An 11,061-nucleotide genomic window follows, 5' to 3' on the forward strand; every position below is an offset into this window, starting at 1 on the left:
GTCTGACTCTTTTGCGACCCCATTGACTGTAGCTCACCAGGCTCCTCTGTCCATGGGATTCTCCAGGCAAGAATACTGTAGTGGATTGCCATTCCCTTCTCCAGGGGATCTTCCTGACCCAAGGATCGAACCCATGTCTCCTGCATTGGCAGGTGGATCCTTTACCACTGAGCCACCTGGGAAGCCTGTATTCAAGGTTACCAGTGATGAATCCAGATTATGGAGGTTCAGATATGGGGCTCTTGTGCCCTTTGATCTAGTTTTGTTGATCCCACCGACTGTATTAGGAATGTGAGGCATCGCCTCCCAGACTCTGCAACGTCCCCGCGAGGACCCCTCCTGTGCTGGCAGAGCACCTCTGGGTGCATCCCTGAGGCTCTCTGTAAGCCATCGCCCTCTTCTTCCCAGGTCTACCATCTCTGTTTTGCATTCTGAAGTTCCCGTCATTTTTCCCTTTCTCTGTCAGTGACTCCCTCTCAGGCAAGCACTGTGTCTCCCCTTTTGCCTTCAGCTTCTTCACGTCCCATGAGCTGGGAGCCAGAGCCTTCTCTCTTCTGGCTGTTCTCCTGTGAGGTCACGTCCCCAGGGAGGAGGAATACTGAGAGGACTTTGGAAGATTCTTTGCTCTGATTGGTAGAGACTTTTACTCTCTTTGATTTTCTCGAAGTTTGGAGAACTGCATGCGTTCAGGATGAGGGGGACATCAAGTGGCAGAACACACAGAAGAAGACCGGATGGCTTTTTTCCGAGTCATTGACAAGAGAGCAAATGCCTCCAGTTTCTCAACAAGGGACGTGATTCATTTCAGTATACCCTGCACGTTTCAGGGTGTTTTGCCTGGTGACTATATCACAGTTTAAGAAGGAAGACCAACTGGAGTCCACATGGGACAGAGCAGCCATAAAGGTGTCAGGATGAAAGATGAAGGGACGTGGGGACACTGAGCTGGTGAAAGAAACTACATGGACTTGGACACTTTCCTTCAAATATCCCAGAGGCTGCCACCTGCAAGCTCACATGGGAGAATTGCTACAAGTGGGCCGATTTGGGCACAATAGGGGGAATCAATTTCAGGTGCTGGTAACTACATGGTCCCTAGAGTTGTTAAGCAGAGGCTCATGATCATTGCAGAGAAGGCAATGGCACCCTACTCCAGTACTCTTGCCTGGAAAATCCCATGGACGGAGGAGCCTGGTAGGCTGCAGTCCATGGGGTCGCTGGGGGTCTGACACGACTGAGTGACTTCACTTTCACTTTTCACTTTCATGCACTGGAGGAAATGGCAACCCACTCCAGTGTTCTTGCCTGGAGAATCCCAGGGACGGGGGAGCCTGGTGGGCTGCCGTCTATGGGGTTGCACAGAGTTGGACACGACTAAAGCAACTTAGCAGCAGCAGCAGCAGCAGCAGCATGATCATTGAGGGCTGATGCTTTTTAAATTGGTATCTTATCCATTGCTTTTTTTTTTTTTTGCATTATTTAAAATGGTGGGGGTGAAGAGGTTTTCTGGTTGAGCCCTGGTTATGGATTGAATCATGTTCTCCAAAAGCCATGTGGAAGTCCTAACCCTTGGTACTCCAGAATGTGACCTTATTTGGAAATAGGATAGTTGCATTATAAAAGAAGATGGCTGCGTGAAGACAGAGAGCCAGAGGGAGAATTCCACGTAACTACAAAGGAAGAGATATGAGTTATGGGCTGCAAGCCTAGAAATGCCAAAGAGCGCCCAAAGACTGGAAGTTGGAGAGAGGTAAGGAAGCATCCGTCTGCAGGTTTCAGGATGCTCCTTTTCAGGAGCAAGGTCTTTCTGACACTTTGGATTCAGACTCCCAGCTTCAGAACTGTGAGACAATACTTTCCTGGGATTTTAAGCCACCAGTTTGTGGGACTTTGATACGGCAGTCCTAAGAAACTAATACAGCTCCCTAGAGAGGTTAAGTGCTGGGTACAAGTTCTACAACTTCTTTTTTTGGTTTTGCAATTTAAGAGGAAAATTGGGACTTCTGCCTGGCAAGTACCAGGCATTCAGTAACAGCAGTTGACCAAGCACTGATGGCTAAGCACCCACATTTATCCTTTGCTCTCGGCATCCCTGCCTCTACCCCTTCACTCCCAGGTAGGGGGACTGGAACTGCTCTCCATTCAAGATAGTGATGGCAAATAGAGCTCTGTTGAATACTTGCTGTAGTCATTTGATAATGACGGTCTGGAGGGGTTCTGCCAGGGATTTTGAGGCCACTATCCAGGTGGTGCTTATGGTAAAGAATCTGCCTGCCAGTGTGGGAGATGCAGCTTTGATCCCTGGGTTGGGAAGATCCCTTGGAGGAGGAAATGGCAACCCACTCCAGTATTCTTCCCTAGAAAAATTCCATGGAAAGAGAAGCCTGGTGGGCTATGGTCCATGGGGTCACAACGAGTCGGACGCGACTGAGTGCACACACAACCGGGACCCACTGATAAGAGTTAGAACCTCCAGAGCATAAAAGCCAGAGTCAGCTGTGAATGTTTGTGTGGGGGAGGCAGGGCCAGGTGGTGGCACCTGAGCTGGGAATTTACCATGCCAGATTTAGGGTCTCAGTGTACAATTGAGCTTTTAAATATTAATATATTACCTGGACTTGAACTAACTGTTTGTATTGGTGTTAGTGGCTTCTCAGGTGGCACTAGTGGTAAAGAACCCGCCTGCCAATGCGGGAGACATACGAGAGGCGGGTTCCATCCCTGGGTCGGGAAGATCCCCTGGAGGAGGGCATGACAACCCACTCCCGTATTCTTGCCTGGAGAATCTCATGGACAGAGGAGCCTGGTGGGCTGCAGTCCATGGGGTCTCAAAGAGTTGGACACAACTGAAGTAACAGCTTGCAGTCTTGGTTCACATACCACATTTTGAGCCAATGCTCTCATCCTATACCACAGACTTTCTCTCCCTGTTTCCATATTTATGGTAAATGCTATCTGATTCATGTACCCAGAGTATTCTGTAGGTTCTGAACTGTAGACTTATAAATAATAAGAAAATAATAATAATAAAGGTATGTACTAAAGGCCCTGGCATGCTTCTAAACCACAATGTTGCAGACACTAATTGCTCTCTTTTCACAGTCATGTTTCATCTCTTACAGCCCCTAACACTGCCTCTAACTCACTAGATACTGAGAAATGTTTAACTAATTGATAGAATTTGAAGTAACTGCAATTAAGAACATATCCACATGAATAAGTAAGCTATAGGACTGGAGTTATAGGACGTAAGGGTGGAAAGAAAGAAATGCAGAAGGTAGAGAAATATGGACTAGATCTGAGCATAACCATCATGTTCCTTATTAAATTTCAGTTATGGTATTTGGAGAATTTCAGCTGATTCCCACTATAGATTTATATATTTTAAAGATTTATTTAGTCATTTGATTTTTTGGCTACGGTGGGTCTTACTGCTGTGTGTGGGCTTTCTCTAGTTGCAGCGAGCTGGGGCTACTCATGGTTGTGGCGTGCAGGTTTCTTATTGAGGTGGCTTCTCTTGTGGAGCACAGGCTGTAGGTGTTTGGACTTCAGTGGTTGCAGCACGTGGGTTCAATTGTTGCAGTTCAAGGGCTCCAGAGCGCTGGCTCAGTAGTTGTGGCACATGGGCTTAATTGCTTCGAGGTGTGTGGAATCTTACCGGACCAGGGACTGAACCAGTTTTCCTTGCGTTGCAAGGTGGATTCTCCACCACTGGACCACCAGGGAAGCCCCCACTATAGATATTTAAGACATGCGCTTTAAGTGCTAAATAAAAAGTTCACCTGAGTTTATAAAGTCATGAGCAAATGTGTCTCCATGTGTTACTGCACTGTCTAACTTCTTCTTGCCCTTGCCCAAGTCTGCAGGAGCAAGAAGATTTCGATTCTTCTTAGCTTTAACTAAGTAATGAATATTGTAAAACAAAGAATGTTGCCTACCATCCGGTTCTAGAAGGACTAAGTCTTTAGCATTTCAGTCACGGATGGACAGTGTACCCCGAAAAGAATTCAGGGTGAAAAATAGGATGAAGTACTCTGTGTTTTGGAAGAACAGGCCCATTAGATAGTGTTATGTATATCTTAAGGAGAATTTTAAGGAACCCAGATTCTTGCATCTTTCCACACGTAGAAAAGCACTAAAATCATTAACTGAAATATCTGTTCCTGGTGACTAGTGGTATTTTACTTAGATGTGTGCTTGACTTTTTGTATTCCCTATCCAAAGATCACATATACACTGGCTTCTCTCCCTGTCTCTTCAGAGCAGTTCCCTCAGAGCTACTGAGGGGTTGTTTTTCAGGCTCTTAGAGGTCAATAAGGTTCTGAATACAGATCCAACTTACAGCTCTTCTGTTGTGCATTTTCTTTTCTTTTTTCTTTTAATTTAAATTTATTTAATTGGAGGCTAATTACTTTACAATATTGTGTTGGTTTGCCATATATCAACATGAATCTGCACATACACATGTATATATACATGTTTGTTGTTCAGTCACCAAGTCATGTCCAACTCCTCCCAATCCCATGGACTGCAGCATACCAGGCTTACCTGTCCCTCACCATCTCCAGGAATTTGCCCAAGTGCATGTCCATTGAATCAGTGATGCCATTCAACCATCTCATTCTCTGTTGTCCCCTTCTGCTCCTGCCTTCAATCTTTCCCAGCATCAGGGTCTTTCCAGTGAGTAACACATATATCCACTATTTTTTAGAATTCTTTTCCTATATAGGCCATTACAGAATATTGAGTAGAGTTCCCTGTGCTAATAAGTAAGTCTCTATTCCGTTCAGTTCAGTTCATCGCTCAGTTGTGTCCGACTCTTTGCGACCCCATGAACCGCAGCACGCCAGGCCTCCCTGTCCATCACCAGCTCCTGGAGTTTACCCAAACCCATGTCCATTGAGTCGGGGATGTCGCCCAACCATCTCATCCTCTATCATCCCCTTCTCCTGCCCTCAGTCTTTCCCAGAATCAGGGTCTTTTCCAATGAGTCAGCTCTTTGCATCAGATGGCCAAAGTATTGGAGCCTCAGCTTCAACATCAGTCCTTCCAATGAACACCCAGGACTGATCTCTTTTAGGATGGACTGATTGGATCTCCTTGCAGTCCAAGGGACTCTCAAGAGTCTTCTCCAACACCACAGTTCAAAAGCACCAATTCTTCTATGCTCAGCTTTCTTCACAGTCCAACTCTCATATCCATACATGACCACTGGAAAAACCACAGCCTTGACTAGATGGACCTTTGTTGGTAAAGTAATGTCTCTGCTTTTGAATATGCTATCTAGGTTGGTCATAACTTTTCTTTCAAGGAGTAAGTGTCTTTTAATTTCATGGCTGCAATCACCATCTGCAGTGATTTGGAGCCCAGAAAAATAGTCAGCTACTGTTTCCACTGTTTCCCCATCTATTTCCCATGAAGTGATGGGACTGGATGCCATGATCTTAGTTTTCTGAATGTTGAGCTTTAAGCCAACTTTTTCACTCTCCTCTTTCACTTTCATCAAGAGGCTTTTTAGTTCCTCTTCACTTTCTGCCATAAGGGTGATGTCATCTGCATATCTGAGGTTATTAATATTTCTCCTGGCAATCTTAATTCCAATTTGTGCTTCATCCAGCCCAGCGTTTCTCATGATGTATTCTGCATATAGGTTAAATAAGCAGGGTGACAATATACAGCCTTGACATACTCCTTTTCCTATTTGGAACCAGTCTGTTGTTCCATGTCCAGTTTTAACTGTTGCTTCCTGACCTGCATACAGATTTCTCAGGAGGCAAGTCAGGTGGTCTGGTATTCCCATCTCTTTCAGAATTTTCCACAGTTTATTGTGATCCACACAGTCAAAGGCTTTGACATAGTCAGTAAAGCAGAAATAGATGTTTTCCTGGAACTTTCTTGCTTTTTCAGTGATCCAGAAGGTGTTGGCAGTTTGATCTCTGGTTCCTCTGCCTTTTCTAAAATCAGCTTGAACATCTGGAAGTTCACGGTTCATGTATTGCTGAAGCCTGGCTTGGAGAATTTTGAGCATTACTTTACTAGCGTGTTAGATGAGTGCAATTGTGCAGTAGTTTGAGCATTCTTTGGCATTGCCTTTCTTTGGGATTGGAATGAAAACGGACCTTTTCCAGTCCTCTGGCCACTGCTGAGTTTTCCAAATTTGCTGGCATATTGAGTGCAGCACTTTCACAGCATCATCTTTCAGGATTTGGAATAGCTCAACTGGAATTCCATCACCTCCACTAGCTTTGTTTGTAGTGATGCTTCCTAAGGCCCACTTGACTTCACATTCCAGGATGTCTGGGTCTAGGTGAGTGATCATACCATTGTGATTATCTGGGTCATGAAGATCTTTTTTGTACAGTCCTTCTGTATATTCTTGCCACCTCTTCTTAATATCTTCTGCTTCTGTTAGGACCATACCATTTCTGTCCTTTATTGAGCCCATCTTTGCATAAAATGTTCCCTTGGTATATCTAATTTTTTTGAAGAGATCTCTAGTCTTTCCCATTCTGTTGTCTTCCTCTATTTCTTTGCATTGATCGCTGAGGAAGGCTTTCTTATCTCTCCTTGCTATTCTTTGGAACTCTGCATTCAAATGGGTATATCTTTCCTTTTCTCCTTTGCTTTTTGCTTCTCTTCTTTTCACAGCTATTTGTAAGGCCTCCTCAGTTCAGTTCAGTTCAGTCACTCAGTTGTGTCCGACTCTTTGCGACTCCATGAATCGCAGCATGCCAGGCCTCCCTGTCCATCACCATCTCCCAGAGTTCACTCAAACTCACGTCCATCGAGTTGGTGATGCCATCCAGCCATCTCATCCTCTGTTGTCCCCTTTCTCTTCCTGCCCCCAATCCCTTCCAGCATCAGAGTCTTTGCCAAAGAGTCAACTCTTTGCATGAGGTGGCCAAAGTACTGGGGTTTCAGCTTCAGCATCATTCCTTCCAAAGAAATCCCAGGGCGGATCTCCTTCAGAATGGACTGGTTGGATCTCCTTGCAGTCCAAGGGACTCTCAAGAGTCTTCTCCAACACCACAGTTTAAAAGCACCAATTCTTCAGCACTCAGCTTTCTTCACAGTCCAGCTCTCACATCCATACATAACCACTGGAAAAACCATAGTCTTGACTAGACGGACCTTTGTCGGCAAAGTAATGTCTCTGCTTTTGAATATGCTATCTAGGTTGGTCATAACCTTTCTTCCAAGGAGTAAGCGTCTTTTAATTTCATGGCTGCAGTCACCATCTGCAGTGATTTTGGAGCCCCCAAAAACAAAGTCTGATACTGTTTCCACTGTTTCCCCATCTATTTCCCATGAAGTGATGGGACCAGATGCCATGATCTTCGTTTTCTGAATGTTGAGCTTTAAGCCAACTTTTTCACTCTCCACTTTCACTGTCATCAGGAGGCTTTTTAGTTCTTCTTCACTTTCTGCCATAAGGGTGGTGTCGTCTGCATATCTGAGGTTATTGATAGTTCTCCTGGCAATCTTGATTCTAGCTTGTGCTTCTTCCAGCCTAGCGTTTCTCATGATGTACTCTGCATATAAGTTACATAAGCAGGGTGACAATACACAGCCTTGACATACTCCTTTCCCTATTTGGAACCAGTCTGTTGTTCCATGTTCAGTTCTAACTGTTGCTTCCTGACCTGCATATAGGTTTCTCAAGACTGATCTCCATAGTGCCTGTAAAAATTTACATTCCCACCAACATTGTAGGATGGTTTCCTTTTTTCCACATCCTCTCCACAATTTATTGTCTATAGATTTTTGGTGATGGTCATTCTGACCAGTGTGAGGTGATACCTTGTAGTAGTTTTGATTTGCATTTCTCTAATAATTAGTGATGATAAGCTTGTTTTCATATGCTTTTTAGTCATCTGTGTATCTTCCTTGGGGAAATGTCTATTTAGGGCTTCTGCCCATTTTGTTTTTTTTGGTTCAGTTTGATTTTTGATATTGAGCTGAATGAGCTCTTTGTTTATTTTGGAGATAAAGCCCTTAATGGTTACTTCATTTTCAAATACTTTCTCCCATTCTGAGGGGTTGTCTTTTCATTTTGTTTATGGTTTCCTTTGCTGTGCAAAAGATTTTAAGTTTAATTAGGTCCCATTTGTTTATTTTTGTTTTTACTTTCATTAGGAGGTGGATCAAAAAAGATTTTGCTGTGATTTATGTAAAAGAGTGTTCTGCCTATGTTTTCCTCTTAAGAGTTTTATAGGAGCTGGCCTTTCATTTAGGTCTTTAATCCGTTTTGAGCTTATTTTTGTGCATGGTATTAGGAATTATGCTAATTTCACTTGTTTACATGTAGCTGTCCAGTTTTCCCAGCATGACTTACTGAAGAGACTGTCTTTTCTCCACTGTATTGTCTTGCCTCCTTTGTCATAGATTAGGTGACCATAGGTGTGTGGGTTTATTCTGGACTTCCTGTCCTGTTCCACTAATCTATACTTCTATTTTTGTGATAGTACCATACTATTTTGATGACTGTAGCTTTGTAGTATAATCTTAAGACAGGGAGCCTGATTCCATCAGCTTCACTTTTTCTAGAACTGAAGATTCCTTTGGCTGTTTGGGGTCTTTTGTGTCTCCATAAAAAGGCTTCCCTTGTAGCTCAGTTGGTAAAGAATCTGCCTGCAGTGCAGGAAATCTGGGTTCGATCCCTGGGTTTGGAAGATCCCCTGGAGAAGGAAATGGCAACCCCCTCCAGTATCCTTGCCTGGAAAATCTCATGGACAGAGGAGCCTAGTGGGCTGCAGTCCATGGGGTCGCAAAGAGTTGGGCACGACTGAGCAACTAACACTTACTGTGTCTCCATACAAATTGTAAAATATTTCATTCTAATTTTGTGAAAAATGCAATTGGTAATTTGCACTGAATCTGTAGATTGCTTTGTGTAGTTTAGTAATTTTCACAATATCGATTCTTCCAAACCAAGAAAATGCTCTATCTTTCCATCTATTTGTGTCATCTTTGATTCCTTTCATCAGTATCTTATACTTTTCTCAGTATAGATCTTTGCCTCCTAAGGTACGTTTATTCATAGGTATTTTATTCTTTTTGATGCCACGGTAAATGGAATTGTTTCCTTGATTTCTCTTTCTGATCTTTTGTTGTTAGCATATAAGAATGCAAGACATTTCTGTATATTAATTTTCTATCTTGCAACTTTACCAAATTCACTGATGAGCCCTAGAAGTTTTCTGGTAGCATCTTTAGGGTTTTCTATGTATAGGCTCATGTCACCTGCAAACAGTGACAGTTTTACTTCTTCCAGTTTGGATTCCTTTTCTTTCTTTCTTCTTCTTTGATTGCTGTGATTAGGAATTCCAAAACTGTGTTGGATAATAATGGTAAGAGTGGACATCCTTGTCTTGCTCCTGACCTCAGAGGAAATGCTGTCAGTTTCCACCATTGAAAAGAATATTTGCTGTGGGTTTGTTACATATGGCCTTTGTTATGTTGATGTAGGTTCCCTCTGTGCCTACTTCTGGAGACTTTTCATGATAAATGTGTGCTGAATCTTTCTGAAAGCTCTCTCTGCATCTATTGAGGTGATCATATGGTTTTTATTCTTTAGTTTGTTAATATGGTGTGTCACATTGATTGATTTGCATATTTTGAAGAATCTTTGCACCTAGGATAAATCCCACTTGATTATGGCATATGATTCTTTTACTACGTTGTTGGCTTCCATTTGCTAGTATTTTGTTGAGGATTTTTGCTTCTATGTTCACCAGTGATGTTGGCCTGTAGTTTTCTTTTTTTGTGTTATCTTTACCTGGTTTTAGTATCAGGGTGATGGTAACCTTGTAGATTGAACTTGAGAGTGTTCATTTCGCTTCAAATTTTGGAAGAGATTCACAAGGATAGATATTAATTATTCTTTAAGCCTTTGATAGACTTCACCTGTTTAGCCATCTGGCTCTTGACTTTTGTTTGTTGGAAATTTCTTTTAAAAAAAATTTAGTTATTCATTAATTCATTCACTTGACTGTTCTGGGTCTTACTTGTGGCATGTGTGATCTTGTTCCTTCCGCAGGGATCAGATCTGGGCCCTCTGCTTTGGGGGCGCAGAGTCTTAGCCCCTGGATCACCAGGAAATCCCTGTTAGAAATTTCTTAATCACATTTTCAACTTCAGTACTTGTGTCTGTTCTTAGTATTTCTCCCTAGCTCAGTCTTGAAAACTTGTATCTTTCTAAGAATTTGTCCATTTCATCTAAGTTTGTCCATTTCATTGGTGTAAAATTGTTTTTAGTAGTCTCTTATGATATTTTACATTTCTGTGGTGACAGTTGTAACTTCTCGTTTTTCATTTCTGATTTTATTGATTTGAGTCCTCTCCCTTTTTTCTTCGTGACTCTTACTAAAGGTTTATCAGCTTTGTTTACTTTCTCAAAGGACTAGCTTTTAGTTTCCTTCATTTTTGCTGTTATTTTCTTTATTTCACTTGTTTCTGCTCTGATCGTTATGATTTCTTTCTTACTAACTCTGACATTGTTTTGTTCTTCTTTCTCTAGTTGCTTTGGGTGTTAGGTTGTGGGTGTGCATGCCAAGTCACTTCAGTCATGGCTGTCTCTTTGTGACCCTATGGACCATAGCCCGTCAGGGTCCTCTGTCCACGGGATTCTCTAGGCAAAAGTACTGGAGTGAGTTGTTGTGCCTTCCTCTGGGGGATCTTCTCGACCAAGGGATCGAACCTGCGGCTCTTATGTCTCCAGCATTGACAGGCAGGTTTTTACCAATATTGCCACCTGGGAAGCCCAGGTGTAAGGTTCGTTTGTTTATTTGAGATTTATCTTGTTTCTTGAGGGAAGGCTGTATTGCTATAAACTTCCATCTCAGAACTGTTTTGCCATGTCCCATAGGTTTTGCTGTTTTGTGTTTTTTGGTCATTTGTGTCTAGGTATTTTATGATTTCCTCTTTGATTTCTTCAGTGATCCCTTGGTTATTTAGTAATGTGTTGTTTAGCCTCCACGTGTTTGTGTTTTTAATGTTTTTTTTCTGTCATTGATTTCTAATCTCATCATGTTGTTGTTGGAAAAGATGATATTCCAATAT

This window comes from Bos grunniens, chromosome 9, assembly GCF_055505025.1.
Source record: "Bos grunniens cultivar Pamir isolate PY7600 chromosome 9, Bosgru_T2T1.0, whole genome shotgun sequence".
In the NCBI taxonomy this organism is placed as follows: Eukaryota; Metazoa; Chordata; class Mammalia; order Artiodactyla; family Bovidae; genus Bos; species Bos grunniens.